This window comes from Kogia breviceps, chromosome 9 (assembly GCF_026419965.1).
Source record: "Kogia breviceps isolate mKogBre1 chromosome 9, mKogBre1 haplotype 1, whole genome shotgun sequence".
Taxonomy (NCBI): Eukaryota; Metazoa; Chordata; class Mammalia; order Artiodactyla; family Physeteridae; genus Kogia; species Kogia breviceps.
The window spans coordinates 109,211,052-109,238,668 of NC_081318.1; the positions used below are offsets into that span (position 1 = coordinate 109,211,052).

General features: G+C 39.6%; 1 non-coding gene across 1 annotated transcript; it reads right to left on the reverse strand.

Annotated features, from left to right (window-relative positions):
• Nucleotides 1–18,611: 18,611 nt before the first annotated feature.
• LOC131763115 (U1 spliceosomal RNA) lies at nt 18,612–18,775 on the reverse strand. The gene has a single exon (XR_009337516.1). It is a non-coding gene; the product is annotated as a U1 spliceosomal RNA (small nuclear RNA).
• Nucleotides 18,776–27,617: the final 8,842 nt, after the last annotated feature.

Sequence of the window (27,617 nt, forward strand, 5' to 3'; positions counted from 1 at the left end):
AGGGTCTGTTGAGGACTCTCAGAGGATGCGTGTGAGGAACTGGCCCGAGGATGGGTGTTTGTGAAACTTAAGGCTTCTTGCTCCAGAGTGATGTCCTGTTAGAGGAAGAAGTGATGCCCCCAAGCTTTTTCTGACAGTTACAACTCTGCCACATGCCCAGGGCTTCTTGCTTTGAAGGAAACTCATGTCCCCTTGAAGTGGCCAATGACATGTAAAACCATCCTGGTAGATAAAGAAACTCGACAATGCTGATGGCATCTGTAACGCCCTCTAATCACTTCTCCTAAAGCCTGTCTTTTCCCTGAGAAAAACCCAACCTCACGAAATATCAATGACACTGAACAAAGAGTATGGTATTATGGAAAAATCCATATCAGCACTGGAAACCTTTCAGGAAATATAAGGAAATTCTCTCCAGATAGAAAAGCTCAAGCAAATAGAGCCCAGGACCTAGGAAATTTAAAGAAAATTGTTGCTTAGCAAGTAAATGGAAAATGCCCCCAATAGAACCTCCCCAAGTGTTCCAGTCCTGAACTTCAGAAGGAGGGCACAGTGGCCACGCATCCATTTTTTGCAGAGTAAATCTTGATCGTACCAAAATTTTTGAGAAGCGCTTCGGGTACTGGATATCACACGGAAACAAGGAACCTTCAAAAAGACAATGAAGCCACAGTTTGAGGGTTGAGAAAAAAATTTGTGCTTCAAGGTTTTCATTTTGGGGTGTGAAATAAATTTATGTGCTAATTAACTAGAATACATGTGCAGGAACACCAAAAATCAGAAGTGATAGTACCCACTGTATTAATTTCCTAGGGCCGCCACAAGCAGGGTGTAAGTACCATACACAGGGTGACTTAATACTATAGACATGTGCTGACTTACAGTTCTGGAGGCTGCACATTCAAAATCCAGGTGACAGCAGGGCCGTGCTTCCTCTGAAACTCTGGGTAGACCCGCTCTTTACTTCTCCCTGCTGTCTGGTGTGTGTTGGCAATCGTTGGTGTACTCAGCTTCCAGCAGCAGCACGTGAATCTCCGCCTCTGTCATCACATGTAATTTTCCCCTCGCGAGTCTGTGTGCCTGTGTCTCCTTTTCTGTAAGGACGCCAGTCATATTGGATTCAAAGCCCATCCTACTCCAATATGAACTTATCTTAACCAATTACATCTTCAATTCCTATTTCCAAATAAAGTCCCGTTCTGAGGTTCTGTGGGTTAGGACTTCAACACATCTTTTGGTAGGGGTTGGGGGACACAGTTCAATCATGTGTCCTTGGGAAAAAAAAATCCCTGAAAAATTTGTCTTACAAAGAGAGAAATTAATCATAGTAATTACTTCCAAGAAAGGAAAGATTTAAAGGAAATGATGTTAAACAGTGAAAGCTGGTACAGTTAAATAATCATCACTGTTGTTATAAAGCAATACACACATTAAAGTGAAAGTAAAAGTGCACGGTATGAAAAATACAAATTCCATTCATGAAATTGGAGAAAACGCCTGTGAAATATTGGAAGATGTGTTAGAAAACGGAAGGTGTGAAAGCACCCTACACCTCTTGTCTTTCACAGCTGGTGATATTGGATGTTACATTCTTTACATTGACATCATTAAAAATTTTCTTTAATATTTCAAGTTAGTTACATATAGAATAAAGATAAGAATTTTTACCTTTCAAATCACAAAAAGAATATAAAAATGTAAAGAATACACGATCAGTATAATCACAGATAAAGGAAAACAGAGTGATAAAAAGCATGAAAAAGAGTAAGCATAAGTCAGAAGTAAGACTAAATGTACCAATATACATATAAATACATATTAATACCCATGACTGATGAAATTAATATTAAAACCCACACACTGAAAAACAACATAAAATTTGACTATGCATATGAGATGCACCTAAGCAGAGCAATAGAGAAACAATTTAATTTAAAAATATGCAGTAATACACGAGGCAAATGCAATGTAGAGACAGCAGGGTGGGGAGTTTGGTGGTAACTGAGGTGATTTTAAAATCAGGCAAAATAGAACTTAATGGACAAAGTTCAGAGAATTCAGGGGAACCAGCACAGGGGATTAGGCTACATTAATAAAAGGCAGTGGATTCTACAGTGGAATTATGACACTTGCAAACTTTTATGTGAAACAATACAGCACCAAAATAAAACTAAAACTCTTTAAAATGCAAAGAACTGGACAAAATCTCAACTGCAATTCACTATGGTACCATTTCTCGTATTTCTTTAGTAGATAAAAGGGAATACTAAGTAAGGATAGAGTGGTTTTGAAAAGTATAATCAATATGCTTGCTTTAATAGGTATGCTTAGCACTTCGTATCTGATGAACAGAAAGTACACTTACTTTGCAAATATAAAGAAAATATTTATAAAAGCAAATCAAAGCTTTTAATGAATTAAAAAATATGGAAGTATCACTGGTTACATTCAGTGACAGTGAGAACAAATCTAGATGTTAATAACAAAGTTCAACCAAGCTCAACCAAACTCCAAACCACTGGAAATTTTAAAATAAAAACGACATCAAAAAGAACAACTATCGTATGTAAATATTACATCAAAGACAAAATTAGAACTCCAATTCTAGACTATTTAGGAAATAGACACTATAAAAATACTAAACGTTCAGAAGAATTGGATGTAAGAGACATATTTTCAGTAATCATTGTTTTTTAAAGAGGAATAAATATAAATTTAGTATTCATCTCAAGAAGTGAGGAAAAAGTTAAATCAATCTTAGGAAGGTAGGTGAAAGGAATTAACTACAAAATATAAAGTAATTAATTTGAAAGGGAAAATGTACAAATTGAATAAAATAAATGAACTCATAAACTTTTGGCCCAGAGAGAGGGGACGTGTGATCATAGACTCACCCACAGGCTTTGAAAGACACGTTCCCAGGCTCCCATCCAGGAGATCCTGATTTATGCGATCAGAGCTGCAATGTTTATGATTTTTAACAAAGCTCCAGAGTTGATGTTGATGTGTTTCTTTCTCAAAAGACAGTAAATGTGGACCTCCTTTAAAAGGAAAAAAAAACTCAATATATCTTATGTTGATATATTATTTATGTTATTTTTATACGTATAAATTCCTTATGTTTATAGTTCTTACACATCTGTAAAACCAAACACATTTACTCAGTAAGGACCGTAACAACTAAAAGCAACATTAATTCATAGTGACTGGTGATGTTTGTTGTTGGAATTCGTAGTTGGGAGATGACATTTTGTATTTTATACTTTCCTGTCTCAACACTTAAATTTAAGCCTGCGGGACTGTCACACAAGCCATCACCATGATCATGTAAACCGCTGTTGCACTATTAAGGTGTGATCATCAACTTAGTTGTACACTTCAAAATGCATTATTAGTTTTAAAAAATTCCATCTAGGGCTTCCCTGGTGGCGCAGTGGTTGAGAGTCCGCCTGCCGATGCGGGGGGACGCGGGTTCGTGCCCCGGTCCGGGAGGATCCCACGTGCCGCAGAGCGGCTGGGCCCGTGAGCCGTGGCCGCTGTGCCTGCGCGTCCGGAGCCTGTGCTCCGCAAGGGGAGAGGCCACAACAGTGAGAGGCCCGCGTACCGCAAAAAAAAAAAAAAAAAAAAAAAAATTCCATCTATAAAAATCATTGCTTATTAGCTAGTATCCCTGCTACTAAAAGCGTGTTCTGACACAAAGGTGACTGAATCTGCATCAGCGCAGTAAAGTGCTGACTGCTGGGTCTCTCTGGCTGATCACACCGACCCGCTCTGCAAGCTAACTCCCTTCTCCCGCTGCTCTGTTCCACTCGAGCGGCTTCCATGCCTTCATTATCCCAATGCGCTGTAATATCATGTAGCCTGCCCTTGGCTCCAGGGCATCGTTTTGCATTAAGTCCACCTCTGATCTTTGATCATTAGCATACAGCAGTTAAAGTAACACATTTAGGGCTTCCCTGGTGGCGCTGTGGTTGAGAGTCCGCCTGCCGATGCAGGGGCCGCGGGTTCGGGCCCCGGTCCGGGAAGATCCCACGTGCCGCGGAGCAGCTGGGCCCGTGAGCCGTGGCCGCTGCGCCTGCGCGTCCGGAGCCTGTGCTCCGCAACGGGAGAGGCCACAGCAGTGAGAGACCGGCGTACCGCAAAAAAAAAAAAAAAAAAAGTAACACATTTAACCACTGCAGGAAAGGAAGGGGTCTCATAGCATCAAGTCAGGATCTCAGCAGTGGAAGCTCAAGTCTAACCTTATGATAAGGCTTTTCAGTGGCAGAAGTCTGTCTTTACAACTGGTAATCTGGGAAGGGGTTAATTATTGGCATTTTAACATTAGGCCCTTGCCCACTTAATGGGATCCACACGTACTTATCTGTCACGATATTAATCTTGAATAATGCATCTTTATATTATCTATTGGTAACAAAATAATTGTAAATACAAATATACATTCAGATATTAAATTACAAGGCAGTTCTTGGTTATAAGATGATCCAGGATATACCAACATTTTGTTTTTGCCATTAGCCATAAAATCAATATATAAAATTCAAAAGATCACAGAAAACTCATGGACCCCTGAGGGTATGTCTCCTAATATCCAGCAGTCTGCAGAACAATCAGAACCACCGCTCGCCTGCAGGTCTGGGTTTACATAGACAAAAAGAACAGGTAGTGCTGGGCCCACTGTCCCTTTCTGGGCTCACCCACAGCCCAACAGCCATTCAAGCTGCAGACACCTTGCTCTAGTTCTTGGCTTTGACAGCACGTCAGACTCCTGCCTCAATTGGCCGGAATGAAAGCCACGCCACCCCAATTCCACTCTGCATGATTCCCTTTTCGTATTTCCATCCTGGGTTTTTTTTTTTTTTTTTGTAGTTTTACATTTTACATTTATGTCTATGATTCATTATGAAGTATGCTATATATAATACGTGAGATACTGGTGAAGATTCATTTCTTTTGCATAGGACATCCCATTATTCTAGCACCATCTGTTGAAAAGATGTTTTCTTCTTCAGTGAATTGCCTTTATAACTTTGACAAAAATCAGTCGAGTACATTGATGTGTTCTGTTCCTTTGATCTACGTGTCTGTCCCTTTGTAAGGTCCCAATTGGTAGACAAACATGTTGAGAACGGGTTTATAGGAATAACCCCAGGAGCAATGGTTCAGTATTTGCTAATCCAGTGTTGGTGGCAACTTCCTAGGACATAACTACTGCAAATAAGGAGAACTGACTGTGAATATATTTTCAGCCTTTTCTGCTCTCAGGCGACCTTTACTGAGGAAGTTACTGGAAGGTAGTTCCCACCAAACAAGTGAAAACACCAATTAATAGGAAGGCAGGAAATAGGAAAAAGAAGATGCAACAGATGTGAGAAGCAATGGGAATTCTGGGATGATTTTGAGGATGATTTTGACCTCTAACCAGAGTTGAGTACAAAGAAATCCAATTGTTCTTGCTCCGCCTTCCATGCTCACTGCCCGAAACAGCTGAGATCACTCATGCCACCCCACAGAAGCGTTCTTCTCTGTTACCCCTGAGAGTTGGAGGCTGGCTATGTCGAGCAGCTTAGAAGAAAACATACCCTGTTCCCACCCTATCCCCAACCATATTCTTGCTGGACCACACTACAGCCTTTCTAACAGTTTTAACTATTTCACTGACCACTGACTTTCCCAAATGGTTCTTTGGTAATGTTTCAGGTAACCTGAGGCCACGTTGTGATCCTGGCAAAGATGCACCTCAGCCTCTCTTACCCTGGAAACCTTCCTAACAGTGGCAAGATCGACCTGAGAGCGCAACTCTTAACACGTCTAGATAGCATATTATGCTGTATACATATATATATACGTGGAAAAACTATAAATAAAGCTGAGGAAGGGATTAGTAAATCCTTCAGCATAGTGGTTACCTTGGAGAGGACAGAGGAGTGGGATAAAATCAGGAAGGCATTTCTAAGGGGCTGGTGATGTTCAATTCTTAAGCCGGGTGATGTGTGCATAGCATTTGTTTTATGGCTGTTCAAAGTACACACAGGAACACACACACACAAACATACAATCAGGCACACAGTGTCACACCCTTTTCTGTATTCATCATACATTGAAGAAAACAATTTAAAAATTTAAAGTCTCTTTCAAATCCCCGAATAGAAACTTTGAGAAGCCCTAGTAAATGTTTCTGGACTCCCCAAAGCCTTGTAATAGTTGGATTTGGGGCTCTATCATGGAAGATTCTGGTCAGCTGTTATTGTAGTACTGTCATTGACATTGATCTCTTATTTTTAAACATAAAAGGCTTTCTATGAAAAATATTTTAACATAAAGGAGAAGGAAAATTAGGTCAGAATTTGGATGGGGCATTTAGTTTAATAATAAGTCAGGTCATTGTCTTAAGCTAAGAGCACTTAAGAGTACCTCTTCCCACCGGGGATCTATTCTATATTTTCTTTCATTTTCTCTTCTGGTTTTCTCGCTCTTTGCTCACTGTAGCCGTTCCTTTCACATAAAGGTTTGCTTCAATTTGATCCAAATCTATTTTTTTCCCTAGTAGACTGAGGCAAAGGAGAAATTCCTTACAAAGAAAAAAGTAATATGATGACTAAACCCATGTAGAGTAGCGGAAACTTGATCTAATTAATGGACATGTCTACATGGAGAAAAACATCAGAAGTGGTAGAACACATTGAATTAATTATTTAGAACATTCCTATTTATACATGATAAGACAAATGGCCATTGACTCAAGTTGTGAAACACCCTGCGTGTCCATCATTGCGCTCTCTGACTGTCATCCCTGACCTCAATTCATGTGAGATAGTTTTGTTTTCCTTTTTGCATGTGGAATTCATTTTAATTTTGTACAAATAGGAAGCCAAGACCGTGTCATGTTAACCTTTTATTTCCCAAGTTACTGCACGTGTGCAACTCCTGTTCTTAGTGTCCTTTTCTATGTCAATGAGTAAGGAAACAATACTCCATTCTTTAGAAATGAAATAAGTTCAGGAATATCTTCCTAATACTGAAAATGAGTGTCTTGAGAGGTCAAAAGATCGTTTACTGATAATCAGCTGAATTAAGTTTTGGAATAATCCCGCTGGCTGAGGAGTTGAACAAGCGGATTTGCACTAGACTTCCTGCAGTTTTTCCATCCTCTCAATCCAGAGGAGAACACCTTACCCGACATCTTCCGTATCCTCACTTTTCTACATCGAGAAGCTTAGCTTAGCTTAGCTGTTGGGCTGAGGCGCCGTGAAAGTTCACAAGTTGCAAGAAAAAGATAAACGTTTGAATGATGCCTATGAAAGCAGATTCATTAGGACTCTCCCCGGCCTTTTTTGCTAATTCATCCGTTTATTGTGGGTGAGAGGTGGGCGTGAATTAGAAGTAGTCTGAGGCAATTCTTGCTGGCTCCAAAAGGATAGACTAAAATCTTCCAAATTCTACAACGCATATTGGTCTTTTCCCCTACTTCATTATCTTGGGACCTTAAATGGATCAGTTTTAGAGAAATGAGGTGTTTTTATGTGCCCTGATTTAAGTGCACATAGATTTTTAACTGTAGAATATGTTATCTTCAATAAGTGATCTTGAAATTTTCTAGTGGTCTTAGAATTATCACTTGCCTTCCATCCTCCGAGCATCCTCTCCCCGCATGCTGTACACCTTCGTCATAACACTTGTGTTTGCTGTGAACTGTACCTTCTCTGCTAGTCTTTTCATTTCTGTGAGGTCAGGACCTGGCTCTCTTTTCCCCAATTTCCAGCCTTCAGTGAATGCCTCAAATATATCCACTGAGTATGTGAATGAATATTAAATAAGACTTACTAGTATCATGCTAATGTTATGTATGCTTTATAAATGCAAACGTAATTATATTTTCTAACAAGGACAGAGCTTGAATCATTGACGTGTGGTTTTTCTGAAAATATGTTCTATAGAAAATTAGTTCTATGAGATTTTAACAGTTAGCAAAACAAAAACCTCTCTTATTTCATAATTAAAGCTATTTGGAGAGTTGGAAGTTGCCAGATTAAGCAAAATTGAACTTGCTACTTTACTGTGGGACACAGAATTGCATTTAATAGGTGAAAATCTTTTTAATAGAGTGCAAATCTGTAAGTGGGGGAAGAGTCCGCATCATTTCTCAGACTTATTTGACTGAAAATGGCCTTTTCAAGAAGCTTCCTGCAGGAATAATATTTCACTTTGGGAACTGCTGTGTTCAAACATGGCATGTACTTTTGTTTTACTGAATATTCCATTTTAATTCATCTGCCCTTTGGCCTCATATTATTTATGATCACATGTGCAACACGGACATAGGAGGGAGACAAACATTGCTTGAGAACCCATCCCCATCATCATTCAGTATCTAGTGGCTCTTCAGCACTTGCAGTGACCTAGTGAGACAGGCTGCACTGTCCCTACCTTACAGGTGGAGAAGACTGAGGCTCCAGAGAGATGACATAAGCGTTTCAGTGTCAGTACAGCTAACGTATGTTGCAGGACAGGAGTCTAATTCAGGTTCACCTGGTTCTGATGTACAAGTTTGCCACTGATTTCATCAAGTTTAAAATTTGGGCCTTTCCATGACATCTGTCCTCACGACTGGGAAATTCCATAGCACCAGCAGCATCCCTGAGAGGGGCACCTGGGAGGCTCCTGCCTCCACGTCCCCTAGTAAGAGAGCCTGTCCCTTTCCTGCTCCTTGGAAAGTTTTCTTCTTTTCAGTTCCAGTTGCCTGCTATATTTTCTGCTCTTAAATTCTTTGAGGCCTCCCCACTTCCTTGTGATGATTCCTTCCCTTACTATTTCTTACGGATTTCTCCTTTCTGAAATAACATTGCTTTTGTCAGAGACAAAGTTTGAAAGAAGGAGGAAACTTATTTTGAGTTCTTAATGTATGTTTTATGCCCTTGAGCCTCATTTGATTGGGAGTGTCTACCTTTTTCTTACTATTTATGAGTGTCTTTTATCTGCAAAGACTATTAACCACTTGTGTTTTATATGGATCACATATGTCTTCTCCTTTTACTTCTCTTTCAATTTTGTGGATAGATTTTTATAATGTACCTAAGATTTAAATTATATATAATTATATCTAGTTATATATAGTCCCTTACCATTTCTTCTAGCGTGTTTATTCTTGTTTTTTTTCTTAGACATTTTCAGTCTACTTAGACATTAGTTTAGAGCTGTGTGTTCCTCACTTTTTTTTTTTTTTTTTTTTTTTCCGGTACGCGGGCCTCTCACTGCTGTGGCCTCTCCCGTTGCGGAGCACAGGCTCCGGACGCGCAGGCGCAGCGGCCACGGCTCACGGGCCCAGCCGCTCCGCGGCACGTGGGATCGTCGCGGACCGGGGCACGAACCCGTGTCCCCTGCATCGGCAGGCGGACTCTCAACCACTGTGCCACCAGGGGAGCCCCCCTCACTTTTTTTTTTTTTTTTTTTTTTTTGCGGGCCTCTCACTGCTGTGGCCTCTCCCGTTGCGGAGCACAGGCTCCGGACGCGCAGGCTCAGCGGCCACGGCTCACGGGCCCAGCCGCTCCGCGGCACGTGGGATCCTCCCGGACCAGGGCACGAACCCGCGTCCCCTGCATCGGCAGGCGGACTCCCAACCACTGCGCCACCAGGGAAGCCCCTCACTTATTTTTGAATGTATTTTTTTGTGTACTAGTGTATGTCAAATGCTGTTTAAACCACATATGTATAATTAAGTAAATGAATAAATAATCAAGTATAAATATAGTTTGTTATCCCAGACGCTGTGCTCACTTTTACACTCTTGGCGCCTGAAGGAGAGCCAGGCCTGCCTCAGACGCTCGGTGACCTACGTAAAATAGCACAAGAGCCCTTGTCTGTCCTTTCCCCACTGATGAGTCAACAGCGGGTGATCATACTGTACTACAAGGCTTATGGAGGATGTCCTTGCTGTTCTTATAGGTTGGGGAAGAAACTTTTGTTGAGCTGATATGGTGGGCCAGTCAGGCAGTAAACGTTACCTGTCTTCTTCCCATCTAGCCAAAGAACACCCATTTTTCATATGTGAAGGAGAGAGGCAGCTTCTTCTTCCATTAAGGTTTGTGTACAAGTGCCTAAGTAGAAGATGGTTTTGTTGGCTCTCATTGAGACTTGTGTTCCTATCTGAAAAAGTCATACAGAAATGAAGGTTTCAGTCATTTTATATATCCAAAAGGTAAAGTTGGATATTTAGCAAATAAAAATACAGGATATCCAGTTAAATTTGAAAAATAGCTCTAACTGCCAAAGTTTTGTAATTTATTGGCAAAGGCTGAATACAGGACATTTAGCGCATCCTGATGAAGTCAGTACAGGAAGCAAGAGAAATATGCAGGGTGCCTGGCAAACGTACCACGAAGATTACCACCCTACCTCTGTCCTCCCCTCAGAAAAAGGCGCCATACACAGCTGGTCCCTGGTGGCCCTTCTCCTCCCACGCTCGGGGACAGGCCCTGCTAAGGCCTGCTTCGGGTGTTCCACGATGGTTCTTTCTGAAGCATTAATTCAGTCGTACTTACTGAAGACTTACTAGATGGGAAGAGCTTGCTGAGCTCTGAAAGATAGAAAAATGATTGAGAAATAGTACAGTTGTGGACTGCATGTCTGTGTCCCCACTGTGGGATTAATGTTTTTATGGGGAGAGGAAGAGAGACCAGAGCTTTGTCCCATCTGGAGCACACAGAGAAGAAGCACACAGGGAGGTGGCGGCTGCCCTCCAGCCCAGAGAAGAGGCCTCAGAATGGAACCCACCTCACCGTCACGTTGATCTTGCACTTCTGGCCTCCAGAACTGTGAGAAATAAATCTCTACTGTTAAAGCCACCCAGTCTATAGTATTTCATTATGGCAGCCAGAGCTGACTAGTACAGCATTACCCTCAACAAGCTTAAAAGGAGACAAGTGTGTAAACACCCTAAGTATCATAAAAATACCATATTAGAGATAAAATGTTGTGTTATGGGTGTACTTATTAATTAAAAAAAACCCTCCCTTTCCCCACCTTTGCATCTCATAAGAATGTAAGCTCCATGGGACAGTGATTTTTATTTTGTTCACAGTTTTAGCTCCAGTACCTGGCACAGACTAGGCACTTTCCAAATGTTTGTCAAATAAAAGAAAAGCTTGGTCAATGACAGAAAGGAAATGTAAGTGAACTCTAACAGAAAGGCTAGAAGGGTTATGAAGTTCTTCATAACCCATGAAGAAAGGTTATGAAGTTCCATGCAGTGGAGATGGAAGCACGGTTAGTTCCGTCTGAGAGAGCAGTGTAAACAAATACGGGAAGTCATGAATTTTATGAAAAGTCTGAAACAGGTGATAACTGGCATATATAAACTTAAAAAGTAGTTTGTATTATATTGTAGAGAAACTTGAAAGTCATGGTGAAGCTTTTTGAACTTTATTCTATAAGCTACTATTTCTCCATGGAAGTAAGATGATAGTAGGTATTCCATGAAAATGATGCTCTGTAGCACATTAATTTGAAACATATTATTTTTTATATGCCTCTCTTAGAGATCAATTCAGATATAAAGCCCCTAAGGACTCCTGTAGTAAAACCAACTAACCAACTTACCAACCAAACACAAAAGTCTGTTTACCCCTAGTTAATGCAATCAATTCTCAGACTTATTTGACAATGGAATCTTTATCTCAAGGGCGATTTTTTTTTTAACTTGTGGATTCAGTGCTCTGGATTACCAGTCCATGGAATCTGTGGAGACTTGAATTTTGCTGTGGCATCACCCATTCTTTCTACACTGTCCAATGACGAGTTCATAAAGTAGGGTTTAATGCAGAGACTTGCATTCTAGTCTAGCTTTGGAACTAATTCAGGTTATTTATTCAACCTCCATGAGCATTATTTTGCAGCCATAAAATGAAGAGATTGAATAAAATCGTCTTTAATTTATATGATTTTATGCTCAATTCCCTTGAGAAGCCTAGATTTCAGCTCAGTAAGAAAAATGTCCTTGAGATCTGAGGACAAGATGACCTCAGATACGGGATGGTGTTACAATTTCCTCAGAGACCTGCTTCCAGGCTATAACTTCTTCCTCTCTGGACACATCATTTATACTCTAACATTTAACAGTTGAATCTGCCTCCCATCCTGGACTTATTTCCCTGGAGAAGCAGGTGGAACTCTCGGGTATCAGCTTGGTCATAAAATTTTGCCAATTCGTTTGGAACAAAACTGTTGAGGTCACAATTCGCCAGATGATGAGGTTTTTCCACACTCTAATTTGTGGAATCTTTGCGGTTGTTCAGCCCTGATTTTTATGATTAACATATAAATATGAGCATAATAAACAGGATAAGAAATGGTACTAGACAGTTTGATCAATTGTTTAAAAAGTGACTGATTTAAATTGCTTGAAATAAGCCCTAATGCTTGACCATACAGTCAGATGACATAAAATAGCACAAGAGCCCTTGTTTGTAATATAATTCTCTGCTCCTTATAACCCCCCAACATGGCAAAGTGTGAATTTTGTGTTTATATATGAGGATAAGTCATATTTGCCACCAGTCAAAATTCAAAATGGAAGAAAGGAGAGATCATAACAAGTGTTCTTCCTACATCATCCCTCCAGCTACTTATTTTCTCTTTCCAAATGAAACCAATGTTTAGTTTTGCCTTAAGTGAGAGCACCTTATGCTTGTATATACAAACAAATATTTATTGCTCCACTTCTTTGCCCAAATTCTGTCATTTGTTCTGAGCCTTTGGCAATGTGCATATTGATTCTTTGGAAAATGTAGCAGTCGTGATGCTGCAGAGTATCGTGCATCTTAGAATTGCCTTGAGTTCTGACCCGTATATCTATTGACCTACAGGCAGCCTCAGACCCTTGGGTGCCATACTAACATCTTCAAATTTTTGTGAGTGTTAGAACTGAAGGAGGTCGAGAAGGTCTAAACTGTACAACTTGTAGTTTCGCAAATCCACCTGATTCTCAGTTGCCTCTTTCTCTGTACAGGTGGCTCCATCTTCAAGTGTTTCCTTCCTCTTTCTTTGCGTGTGTGACTCTTACCCCAACACTAGGACAGCTCTCCCCGTGTCTCCTTCAAGATACACATACACGCACGCCCCCAGTCCAGTCGACTTAGGCGTTCTGCCTCTGTGCTCCCATGGCCGCTGGGCCACCTTGTCACATTGTGTTGTCATTGTCCTTTCACCTGTTAACTCGCTAATTTGAGGGCACGAATTAGGTTTTTCATATTTGAATTTTTATCTAACTCAAGGCCTGATAAATACAAGGTTACTCAATAAATATAGATTGAATAAATGGGAATAGAAAATATTAAGTTATCAATGGAGAAAATGGGTTCCACAATTAATTTATTTGCCTCTAAACCCAAAACTTGTTAGGAAAACACACACACGTACACACCACTGAACAGTACAGTCGAGTGGTTACCAGTGCTGTCTAGAGTCAGATTCTTCTCTTCCCTGCACCGACACTAATCTGTGGGTCCTTCGGGAAGTCTACTTAACCAGTCTGTGCCTCTTTTTAAGAAGCATAGGGCTTCCCTGGTGGCGCAGTGGTTGAGAGTCTGCCTGCCGATGCAGGGGACACGGGTTCGTGCCCTGGTTCGGGAGGATCCCACATGCCGCGGAGCAGCTGGGCCCGTGAGCCATGGCCGCTGAGCCTGCGCGTCCGGAGCCTGTGCTCCGCAACGGGAGAGGCCACGGCAGTGAGAGGCCCGCGCACCGCAAAAAAAAAAAAAAAAAAGCATAAAATAAGAATAATAATAGTCCTTAATTCATAAGTGTCTTATTCGGAATAAATGAATATATATATTTATATATATATGAGAGAGAGGGCTTGAATAAGTGTTAATAAATATTATTATGTACTGAGTAATAATAGGGATTCGGAATCTAGAGTAATTTGGCTCAGATAATTTGACATAATGAACAAATTCATGTATAAATAAATGGCTACTCTTAAATGTGTTCCTTCCATATTTCAGTGAAAAGTCATAACTCACTCATTTGCTCAAGACAAAAATCTGGGGAAGATCCTTGACTCATCTCGGTGTCTCACCCACCTCCTCCTTCCATCTAATCTGTCACCCAGTTGTGATGATTCCATCTTCTAAATATCTCACAAATCTCTTCACTTCTCTCCAACCCTTTTGTTAGCTGCCCTATTCAAGGCCATGTTATATCTTCCCTGGACTACATCTGGGAGCCCCTAATCTAATCTTGCTGTTTCCAGGCTTGTTCCTTTTCTATTCTATTTCCATACTGCAGGCAGAAGGGATTTCCAAAAAGGCTATTTTTAAATTATATCACTCCCCAGATGAAAACCCTTCCAGGATTCTTCTTGAGGTCTTAGTTCCTTAACTTGTATTGCAGGATCTGGCAATTTGTGGGTTTTGCCCATGTCTCCAATTTCCTGTCATTCTCAACCTTGTACTCTACACTTCATCCATACTTTCTGTTGTTGCATTGGGCTGGACTTCTCTTGAGTCTAGTCTTCTGCTGAAACAATTTATCTTTTCTCCTCCACTCCCTATTCTGAAAATCTCATTGGAATTCTCAGTTATTTTCACAAGGGTAAAGAGATTCTGATACCAAAAAATTGGATAACTGCTTCCCTAAGGTAGTGACCTGGCAGGGATAGCCTAGAGTGAGCCCACAACCAATATTCCTACACATGCTATAGGAGGTGTCCTGCTAGTCAGAAGGACAGAAACTTCAAAGGTGGCTACCATTAATATCCTCTGAGAGATAAAGTTAATGAATTCATGAAACACATAAAGAGATACTATTAAAAAGTAAAGATGAAAAAGAAGGGCTTCCCTGGTGGCGCAGTGGTTGAGAATCCACCTGCCGATGCAGGAGACACGGGTTCGTGCCCTGGTCCGGGAGGATCCCACATGCCGCGGAGCAACTAAGCCCGTGAGCCATGGCCGCTGGGCCTGCGCGTCCGGAGCCTGTGCTCCGCGGCGGGAGAGGCCACAACAGTGGGAGGCCCGTGTACCGCAAAAAAAAAAAAAAAGAAAAAGAAGAAGATATTCAAAGTACAAAAAGAGCTCTTAGAAGTTAAAAATGTGACAACAAAATTGAAAGATAGAAGGAATGAAAGATAGAGCACAGGAACTCTCTAAGACAGCAGAACATAAAGAAGACAAAATGTAAGAGACCAGATATTGAGAAGATTTTCTGAGACATCCAACAGTTGAAGAATAGAAATTCCAAAAAAAGGAAGAAACATATTAAACAGAAGAGAGGAAATATTGAAAGCAACGATTCAAAAAATTTCTCAAAACTGAAGGATATGTGTTTCTAAGCTAAAGGCACACCTGAACACCAGTGTGCCCGGCACCAGCATGCATCGTTGCAAAACTTGAGGAAGAAATAGTTTCCAAACAAACAATTAAGAATCAAAATAGCATTGAACTTCTCAACTGCAGCACTGGAACACAAAAAATAATGGAGCAGTGTCTAGAGGGAGCATCAATATCCTGAGAGAAACAGCAATACTTGAATCTATAATTCCCAGTTGTCTTTATGTAATACTTGATTTTTCTTACTGTTTCCTGGTTCTTTGGTTGCAGCTACTAAATAATATAAAGCAGCCAAAATCCTGATGATTAAAGAGAGCAGAAAGCCAACAGAATGGAAGGGGAAAGATGACAGCATTGTCCTCTCTAGGGTGGACTTTATGGAGTTCAGCATTACAGTTAACTCAGGACAGTCTTAGACATTGTATAAAGACACAGTAAAGGGATAAACAGTCCCTGACTTACAATGGTTCGACCTAGGATTTTTCAACTTTACAGTGGTGTAAAATTGATAGGCTTTCAGTAGAAGTTTCACTTTGAATTTTGATCCTTTCCCTGGTGAGCATGATGCAGTCTGATCCTCTCTCCTGATGCTGGGCTGTGGCAGCCACAGCTCCCTCTCAGCCCAGGATCATGGGGTGATAACCATTCTGTACCCAGACAACAATTCAGTTTTTCACTTTCAGTAGAGCATTCAATAAATTACTTGAGATAGTGCACACTGTATTATAAAATAAGCCTGTGTTAGATGATTTTGCTCAACTATAGGCTAATGTAAATGTCTGAGCATGCTTAAGGTAGACAGGCTAAGCTATGATGTTCTGTAAGTTAGGTGTATTAAAGGTACTTTCAACTTACAATATCTTCAATTTACAGCTGGTTTATTGGGTTGTAACCCCATTGTAAGTCAAGGAAGATTTGTACTTTCAGCTGGTAATGGTTTTTCCTCTTTGTTCAGCAGTGAATCTCTATCCAATTAATACTTTACTCTGGAAGGGACAGGTCATGCATGATTAATTTTTAAATTATATAATAGTTGATTTTTAAAATACATGCAAAATTAAGTAATGAAGCATAACAACAAGATGAAAAGTTGGGAACCCAGCTGCTAACTTAAAAACTAGAGTATTATTTATACTGTTGCTTCATCTTTCATACTCTTTCTCAGTCCCATTCCCCTGACACCATACAGAAGTAGCCATTACCCTGCATTTTGTTTTTATTATTCCCTAGTTTTAAAACATCTAAAGACTAAATACCCATATGATACAATTAAGGCATTTTTCTATATCCCATTTCTAAAATCCAATTACAAAGAATTACAAAGAATGAAAATACAGGGAAAAAAAAACTACTCATCTTTAATAAAGCAAAGAAGTGCCTATAATAGAACATTAAACACAAATTATGAAGCCTAATCATGTGAAATCAAGACCCAGGGAACATAAGGGAGCTGAAACCTAGCACCTAGTGCTTCAGACTTAAAGCAGGAGGCAGTTTCTTTAAGAGTGTTATCTAGGAAGGGTGGCCAAGATGGCGGAGTGGGCACACAAAAATCACAATTTTCTGTAGAACAACCATTGATGAAAAAGACTGGAACCTACTAGAAAAGATCTTCTACATCTAAAGACATAAAGAAGGAACCACAATGAGACGGGGATGAGGGGCGAACTTGCAATATAATCAAATTCCATACTTGTCAGGTGGGTGACCCACAAAAGAGAGAATAATTATATTGTAGAGATTCTCTCACAGGAGTGAGAGCCTCCCCATGTGAGGCTCCCCAGCTCAGGGGTCTGGCACGAGGAAGATGAGCCCTCAGAGTATTTGGCTTTGAAGGCCAGCAGGGCTTAATTTCAGGAGCCCCACAGGACTAAGGGAAATAGAAACGTCACTCTTAAACTGCACACACAAACTCTCACATGCTCCAGGACTCAGGGTAAAAGCAGTAATTTGATGGGAGCCTAGGCCAGACCTACCTGCTGGTCTTGGAGAGTCTCCTGGAGTGGCAGTTGGGTGGCTGTGGCTCACCCTGGGGACATAGACATTTGTGGCAGACATATTTGGTAACATTAAACCACATGAACACTGCTGCTGGTGGCTGCCATCTTGGTGGCTCATTATCACCGAGACCTGACCCTCCCCAACAGCCTGTAGGCACCAGTGCTGGGAAACCTCAGGCCAGACAACTAACTGGGTGGGGCTGTGCCAGCAGACAGGCTGCCTAAAGACTTCCTGAGCCTACAGCCACCTCTAGACATGACGCTAGACATGGCCTTGCCCACCAGAGGGACCAAGACCCAGCTCCACCCACCAGTGGGCAGGCCCCAACCCTTCTCTCCAGGAAGCCTGTGCAAGGGTCTAAACCAGCCTCACCCACCACGGCTGAGATGCATAGGTTGCCTCCTACAGAAGACCACTCCTCCAAGGTCAAGAAACATAACTAACCTACTACAAACATAATACAAATAACAACTTAGACAAAATGGGGTGGCAGAGGAATATGTTTCAGATGAAGGAACGAGATAAAACCCCAGAAGAATAACTAAATGAAGTGAAGATAGGCAATCTACCTGAGAAAGAGTTCAGATTAATGATTGTAAAGATGATCAAAGAACTCGGGAGGAGAATGGATGCACAGAGCAAGAAGCTAGAAGTTTGTAACAAAGAGTTAGAAAATATAAAGAACAACCAAACAGAGATGAAGAATACAATAACTGAAATGAAAACTACACTAGAAGGAATCAATACTAGACTAAATGATACAGAGTAACAAATCAGTGAGCTGGAAGACAGAGTAGTGGAAATCACTGCTGCTGAATAGAAAAAAGAAAAGAAATGAGGACGGTTTAAGAGACCTCTGGGACAACTTAAAGCACAGTAATATACTCATTATGGAGGTCTGAGAAGGACGAGAGAGAGAGAAAGGGCCTGATAAAATATTTGAAGACATAAAAGCTGAAAACTTCCCTAGCCTGAGAAAGGATACAGTCACCCAAGTCTGTGAAGTGTAGAGAGTCCCATACAGGTTGAACCCAAAGGGGAAGACACCAAGACTCAGTGCAATGAAAATGACAAAAACTAAAGGTAAAGAGAAAATATTAAAAGCAGCAAGGGAAAAGCAGACAGTAACATACAAGGGAACTCCCATTAAGCCATCAGCTGATTTTTCAGGAGAAAGCCTGCAGGCTGGAAAGGGAATGGAACAATTTATTCAAAGTGATGAAAGAGAAAAACTTACAACCAAGACTACTGTACCCATCAAGGCTCTGTTTCAGATTTTTTTTTAACCAGGGGAGAGTGTGAATGCAGTCCCCCACTACCACAAATTATGCAGTCAAGTTTCCCACATTTGGGGAAATTGCAGGGGTCAGCACATCCGGAGTGCAATGGATAAGCCTTGCCCTGGGAAAACCACCTTCATGATCATGGTATCTCCCTTGTCAGGTTAGTTTAGTATATTCTCTTTCAGATTTGATGGAGAAATCAAAAGCTTTATAGACAAGCAAAAGCTAAAAGTGTTCAGTATCACCAAACCAGCTTTACAACAAATGTTAACTTCTCGAGGTGAAAAAGAAAAAAAACACAGCTAGAAATAAGAAAATTACAAAATAAAAAAGCTCACTGGTAAAGGAAAACATACAGTAAAGGCAGGAAATCATCCACACACAAAGCTAGTAGGGAGGTTAAAGGACAAAAGTAGTAAAATCATTTATATCCACAATGAGCAGTTAAGGGATACACAAAACAATTAGATGTAAAATATGATATCAAAAACAGTAATCATAAAAAAGAAAAAAAAACAGTAATCATGAGGGGAGGAAAGTACAAATGCAGGGATTTAAAAGTGCCTTTGAAATTAAGAGATCAACAACTTAAAACAATCTCATATATATATTAATATCATATATATGATATATATCATATATATATATAGAGAGAGAGAGAGAAAGAGAGGAAGAGAGAGATGGGGGAGAGAGAGTCTATCTATATATGTATACATGTATATATATAGACTTCTATACAAAAATCTCATGGTAACTGCACACCAAAAATCTACAATAAATATACATACAGAAAAGAAGAAGGAATCCAAACATAACACTAAGATAGTCATCAGATCGGGAGAGAAAAGAACAAAAGAAGAAGAAAGGGGGAAAAAAGACCTACAGGCACAAATCCAGTACAATTAACAAAATGGCAATAAGAACATACATATTGATAATTACTTAAAATTTAGATGGACTAAATACTCTAACTAAAAGACAAAGAGTGGTTGAATGGATAAAAAAATAAAACTGTGTATAAGTTGCCTACAAGAGATTAACATCAGATTAGAGACACATAGAGACTGAAGGTGAGGGGATGGAAAAAAGGTATCCCATACAAATGGAAATCAAAAGAAAGCCAGGGTAGCAATACTTACAGCAGACAAAATAGACTTTAAAATAAAGACTCTTACAAGAGACAAAGAAGGACACTACATAATGATCAAGGGATCAATCCAAGAAGAAGTTATAACAATTAGAAATATATATGCACTAAACATAAGAGAACCTCAATATATAAGGCACATATTAACAGACATAAAAAGAGAAATTGACAATAACACAATAATAGTACAGGACTTTATTATTATTTTTAATATTACAAGACTTTAACACCACACTTAGATCAATGGATACATCATCCAGACAAAAAATCAATAAGGAAACACAGGCATAAAACATTAAGTGGACTTAATTCATATATATAGAGAGAGCATTCCATCCAAAAGCAGTAGAATACACATTCTTTTCAAGTACACATGGAATGTTCTCCAGGATAGATTACATACTAGGCCAAAAAAGAAGCCTCAGTAAATTTAAGAAACTGAAATTATATCAAGCATCTTTTCCGACCACAATGCTATAAGTCTAAATATCTACAAGAAAAAAAGCTGCAAAACCCCACAGACATGTGGAGGCTAAACAATATGCTACTAAACAACCAGTGGATCACTGAAGAAATCAAAGAAGAAATTAAAAAATACCTAGATACAAATGAAAACAAAAACACGACAACTCAAAACCTATGGGTTGCAGCAAAAGCAGTTCTACGAGGGAAGTTTATAGCAATACAAGCTTACCTTGGGAAACAAGAAAGATCTCAAATAAACAACCTAACCTTACACCTAAAGCAACTAGAGAAAGAAGAACAAACAAAACCCAAAGTTAGTAGTAGGAAAGAAATAATAAATAAAAAATAAATGAAATAGGGACAAAAAAATAGAAAAGTTCAATGAGACTAAAAGCTGGTTCTTTGAAAAGATAAACCAAATTGATAAACCTTTAGCCAGATTCATCAAGAAAAAAAGGGAGAGGGCCCAAACCAATAGATCAGAAGTGAAAAAGGAAAAGTTACAACTGAAACCACAGAAATACAAAGTATCATAAGAGACTACTAAGAACAACTATACACCAATAAACTGGACAACCTAGAAGAAATGGACACATTCTTAGAAAGGTACAATCTCCCAGAACTGAACCAGGAAGAAGTAGAAAATATGAACAGATCAATTACCAGTAATGAAATTGAGTCAGTAATTTTAACACTCCCAACAAACAAAAGTCCAGGAACAGATGACTTCACAGGTGAATTCGATCAAACATTTAGAGAAGAGTTAATGCCTATCCTTCTGCAATTACTTCAAAAAATTGCAGAAAGAACACTTCCAGACATTCTATGAGGCCACCATCACCCTGTTACCAAAACCAGACAAAGATATCAAAAAAAAAAAAAAAAGAAAATTACTGACCAATATCACTGATGAACATAGATGCCAAAATCCTCAACAAAATACTAGCAAACTGAATCCAACAATATATTAAAAGGATCATACACCATGATCTAGTGGAATTTATCCTATGGATGAGGAGTTTTCAATATCCACAAATCAGTCAATGTGATACAACACAACAACAAACAAACAAAAAAACCATATGATCATCTCAGGAGATGCAGAAAAACTTTTCTAAAATTCACCATCCATTTATGATAAAAATTCTCCAGAAAGTGGGCATAGAGGGAACATATATCAGCATAATAAAGGCCATATATGAAAAATCCACAGCTAACATCATACTCAATGGTGAAAAGCTGAAAGCACTTCTTCTAAGATCAGGAACAAGACAAGGATGCCCACTCTTGCCACTTTTATTCAACATAGTTTTGGAAGTCCTAGTCACAGCAATCAGAGAAGAAAAAAAATAAAAGAAATTCAAATTGGAAAGGAAGAAGTAGAACTGGCATTGTTTGCAGATGACATGATACTATACACAGAAAATCCTAAAGAGGCTACCAGAAAATTACTAGAGGTAATCAGTGAATTCAATAAAGTTGCAGGATACAAAATTAATGTACAGAAAACTGTTGCATTTCTATATAATAAAGACAAAATATCAGAAAGAGAAATTAAGGAAACAATCCCATTTACCATTGCATCTAACAGAGTAAAATACCTAGGAATAAACTCACCTAAGGAGGCAAAAGAGCTTACTCTGAAAAGTATAAGATGCTGAAGAAAGAAACTGAAGATGACACAAACAGATGAAAAGATATACTGTGTTATCGGATTGGAAGAATCAAATTGTTAAAATGACCATACTATCCAAGGTGATCTACAAATTCAATGCAATCCCTGTCAAAATACCAATGACATTTTTCACAGAACTAGAAGAAACAAGTTTACAATATGTATGGAAAGACAAAAGACCCTGAATAGCCAAAACAATCTTGAGAAAGAAGAAGAGCTGGAGGAATTACACTTCCTGACTTCAGACTGTACTACAAAGCTATAGTAATGTTAATTACAGTATGGTATGGCACAAAAACAGAGACATAGATCAACGGAGCAGAATAGAGAGTATTTAAAAAAAGAGAAAGAGGAGTGGAAAGTAACTCTGAAGTTTGGCTGGAGCAACTGGAGGGCTAGAGTGGCCATTGCCTGTAATGGAGAAGATAGTGGGTGGGTCAAGTTTTGGGGGGAAGACCAGAAATGTGCAGTAAGGTCATAGTGCATAGATGGTATTAGGGGCAAGACCTGGAGTAGAATCACGAAGGGAGTGAAGGTGGGTAAAGAACAAACAGGTTTAAAGATGGAGCCCAATATTGAGAATTTAATGATATAAAAAAGAACAAACAGGGGCTTCCCTGGTGGCGCAGTGGTTGAGAGTCCGCCTGCCAATGCAGGGGACATGGGTTCGTGCCCCAGTCTGGGAGGATCCCACATGCCATGGAGCGGCTGGGCCTGTGAGCCATGGCCGCTGAGCCTGCACGTCCAGAGCCTGTGCTCCGCAACAGGAGAGGCCGCAACAGCAAGAGGCCCATGTAACACACACACACACACACACACACACACACACACACACACACACAAAAGAACAAACAAAAGAGATAAAAAGATAACCCAGGAGTAGATAGATGTGAGCTCACTTCCTCTTGCGAGGGCACCAGAATCACAACTAAACAATCATCTGAACAATGATCGATGTCATTGATCAATGTCCAGCTGAACAATCATCAACAGGAAGACACTGGAACTCACCAAAAAAGACACCCCACATCAAAAGACAAAGGAGAAGCCTCAATGAGATGGTAGGAGGGGCACAATCACAATGAAATCAAATCCCATAACCACTGGGTGGGTGACTCACAGACTGGAGAACACTTATACCACAGAAGTCCACCCACTGGTGTGAAGCATCTGAGCCCCAGGTCAGGCTTCCCAACCTGGGGGTCTGGCAATGGGAGGAGGAATTCCTAGAGAATCAGACTTTGAAGCCTAGCGGGATTTGATTGCAGGACTTTGACAGGTCTGGGGGAAACAGAGACTGCAATCTTGGAGGGCACACACAAAGTAATGTGCACATCAGTACCCGGGGGAAGGAGCAGTGACCCCATAGGAGACTGAACCAGACCTACCTGCCAGTGTTGGAGGGTTTTCTGCAGAGGTGGGGGGTGGGGGTGGCTGTGTCTCACCGTGAGGACAAGGACACTGGCAGCAGAAGTTCTAGGAAGTACTCCTTGGCGTGAGTCCTTGCAGAGTCCGCCATTACCCCAACCAAAGAGCTGCATAGTCTCCAGTGCTGGGTCACCTCAGGCCAAACAACCAACAGGGAGGGAACCCAGCCTTACCCACCAGCAGACAAGCAGATTAAAGTTTTACTGAGCTCTGCCTACTAGAGCAACACCCAGCTCTACCCACCACCAGTCCCTCCCATCAGGAAGCTTGCACAAGCCTCTTAGATAGCCTCATCCACCAGAGGGCAGACAGCAGAAGCAAGAAGAATCACAATTCTGCAGCCTGTGGAAAGAAAACCACATTCACAGAAAGAGAGGCAAAATGAAAAGGCAGAGGAGGACTATGTACCAGATGAAGGAACAAGATAAAACCCCAGAAAATGTATAACTGATTCACTTTGTTGTAAAGGAAAAACTAACACACTATTGTAATACAGTTATACTCCAATAAAGATGTTAAAAAAATAAAAATAAAACAAAACAAAACAAACAAACAAACAAAATCCCAGAAAAACAACTAAATGAAGTGGTGATAGGTAACCTTCCAGAAAAAGAATTCAGAATAATGATAGTGAAGATGATCTAGGACCTCGGAAAAAGAATGGAGGCACAGATCGAGAAGATGCAAGAAATGTTTAACAAAGACCTAGAAGAGTTAAAGAACAAACAAACAGATGAACAATACAACAACTGAAATGAAAACTTCAATAGAAGGAATCAATAGCAGAATAACTGAGGCAGAAGAATGGATAAGTGACCTGGAAGACAAAATGGTGGAATTCACTGGTGCAGAACAGAATAAAGAAAAAAGAATGAAAAGAAATGAAGACAGCCTAAGAGACCTCTGGGACAACATTAAATGCAACAACATTCACATTATAGGGGTCCCAGAAGGAGAAGAGAGAAAGGACCTGAGAAAATATTTGAAGAGATTATAGTTGAAAACTTCCCTAACATGGGAAAGGAAATAGCCACCCAAGTCCAGGAAGCGCAGAGAGTCCCATACAGGATAAACCCAGGGAGAAACACGCTGAGACACATAGAAATAAAACTGGCAAAAATTAAAGACAAAGAAAAATTATTGAAAACACTAAGAGAAAAAAGAAATAACATGCAAGGCAACTCCCATAACATTAACAGCTGATTACTCAGCAGAAACTCTACAAGCCAGACGGAGTGGCATGATATATTGAAAGTGATGAAAGGGAAAAACCTGCAACCAAGATTACTCTACCAGGCAAGGATCTCATTCAGATTTGACGGAGATATCAAAATCTTTACAGACAAGCAAAAGCTAAGAGAATTCACCACCAAGCCAGCTCTACAACAAAGGCTAAAGGAAGGTCTCTAAGTGGGAAATACAAGAGAAGAAAAGGACTTACAAAAACAAATGCAAAACTATTAAGAAAATGGTAATAGGAACATACATATCGACAATTACCTTAAATGTGAATGGATTAAATGCTCCCACCAAAAGAAACAGGCTTGCTGAATGGATACAAAAACAAGACCCATATAAAGTGGGTCTACAAGAGACCCACTTTAGACCTAGGGACACATACAGACTGAAGGTGAGGGGATGGAAAAACATATTCCATGCAAATGGAAATCAAAAGAAAGCTGGAGTAGCAATACTCATGTCAGATAAAATAGACTTTAAAATAAAGAGTGTTACAATAGACAAGGAAGGACACTACATAATGATCAAGGAATCAATCCAAGAATAGGCTATAACAATTATAAATATATATGCACCCAACACAGGAGCATCTCAATACATAAGGCAAATGCTAACAGCTATAAAAGAGGAAATTGACAGTAACACAATCATAGTGGGGGACTTTAACTCCTCACTTACAGAGGAGGTGGACAGATCATCCAGACAGAAAATTAATAAGGAAACACAACATAAAATGACACAATACACCAGATAGATTTAATTGATATTTATAGGACATTCCACCCAAAAACAGCAGATTACACTTTCTTCTCAAGTGCACAAGGAACATTCTCCAGGATAGATCACATCTTGGGTTACAAATTAAGCCCCCATAAATTTAAGAAAATTGAAATCATATCAAGCATTTTTTTCTGACCACAATGCTATGAGATTAGAAATCAATTACAGGGAAAAAAAAGTAAAAAACACAAACACATGGAGGGTAAACAATACATTATTAAATAACCAAGAGATCACTGAAGAAATCAAAAAGTACCTAGAAAAAAATGATAACAAAAACACGACGATCCAAAACCTATGGGGTGCAGCAAAAGCAGTTCTAAGAGGGAAGTTTATAGCAATACAGAAACAAGAAATATCTCAAACAATCTAAGCTTACACCTAAAGCAACTAGAGAAAGAAGAACAAAGAAAACCCAAAGTTAGTAGAAGGAAAGAAATCATAAAGATCAGAGCAGAAATAAATGAAGTAGAAACAAAGAAAACCATAGCAAAGATCAATAAAACTAAAACCTGGTTCTCTGAGAAGATAAACAGAATTGATAAAACTTTAGCCAGACTCATCAAGAAAAAGAAGGAGAGGACTCAAATCGATAAAATTAGACATGAGAAAGGAGAAGTTACAACAGACCCCACAGGAATACAAAGCATCCTAAGAGACTATTACAAGCAACTCTATGCCAACAAAATGGACAACCTGGAAGAAATGGACAAATTCTTAGAAAGGTATAAACTGGCAAGACTGAACCAGGAAGAAATCGCAAATATGAACAGACCAACCACAAGTAATGAAATTGACACTGTGATTAAAAATCTTCCAACAGACAAAAGTCCAGGACCAGATGGCTTCACAGGTGAATTCTATCAAACATTTAGAGAAGAGGTAACACCCATCCTTCTCAAACTCTTGAAAAAAATTGCAGAGGATGGAACACTCCCAAACTCATTCTATGAGGCCAGCATCACCCTGATACCAAAACCATACAGATACTACAAAAGAAGAAAATTATAGACCAATATCACTGATTAACATAAATGCAAAAATCCTCCACAAAATATTAGCAAACGGAATCCAAGAACACATTAAAAGGTTCATACACCATGATCAAGTGGGATTTATCGCAGGGATGTAAGGATTCTTCAATACACGCAAGTCAATCATTGTGATACACCCTATTAACAAATTGAAGGATAAAAACCATATGATAATCTCAATAGATGCAGAAAAAGCTTTTGACATAATTCAACACCAATTTATGAAAATACTTTCCAGAAAGTGGGCATAGAGGGAACCTACCTCAGCATAATAAAGGCCATATATGACAAACCCACAGCAAAAATCATTCTCAATGGTGGAAAACTGTAAGCATTTCCTCTAAGATCAGGAATAAGACAAGGGTGTCCACTCTCACCACTATTATTCAACATAATTTTGGAAGTCCTAGCCACAGCAATCAGAGAAGAAAAAGAAATAAAATGAATACAAACTGGAAAAGAAGAAGTAAAATTGTCACTGTTTGCAGATGACATGGTACTGTAAATAGAGAATCCTAAAGATGCCACCAGAAAACTAGTTGAGCTAATCAATGAATTTGGTAAAGTTGCAGGATACAAAATTAATGCACAGAAATCTCTTGCATTCCTATACACTAGCAATGAAAGATCAGAAAGAGAAATTAAGGAAACACTCCCATTCACCACTGCAAGAAAAAGAATAAAATACCTAAGAATAAACCTACCTAAGGAGGCAAAAACCTGTACTCAGAAAACTATAAGACACTGATGAAAGAAATCAAAGATGACACAAACAAATGGAGAGATATACCATGTTCTTGGATTGGAAGAATGAATATTGTGAAAATGACTATATTACCCAAGCAATCTACAGATTCAGTGCAATCCCTATCAAATGACCCAGTATTCCCACTACTGGGCATATACCGAGAGAAAACCATATTTCAAAAAGACATGCACCCCAATGTTCTTTGCAGCACTATTTTTACAATAGCCAGGTCATGGAAGAAATCTAAATGCCCATCGACAGACGAATGGATAAAGATGTGGTATATAGATACAATGGAATATTACTCAGCCATAAAAAGGAATGAAATTGGGTCATTTGCAGAGACGTGGATGGACTTAGAGACTGTCATACAGAGTGAAGTAAGTCAGAAAGAGAAAAACAAATATTGTATATTAATGCATACATGTGGAATCCAGAAAAATGGTACAGATGAACCAGTTTGCAAGGCAGAAATAGAGACACAGATGTAGAGA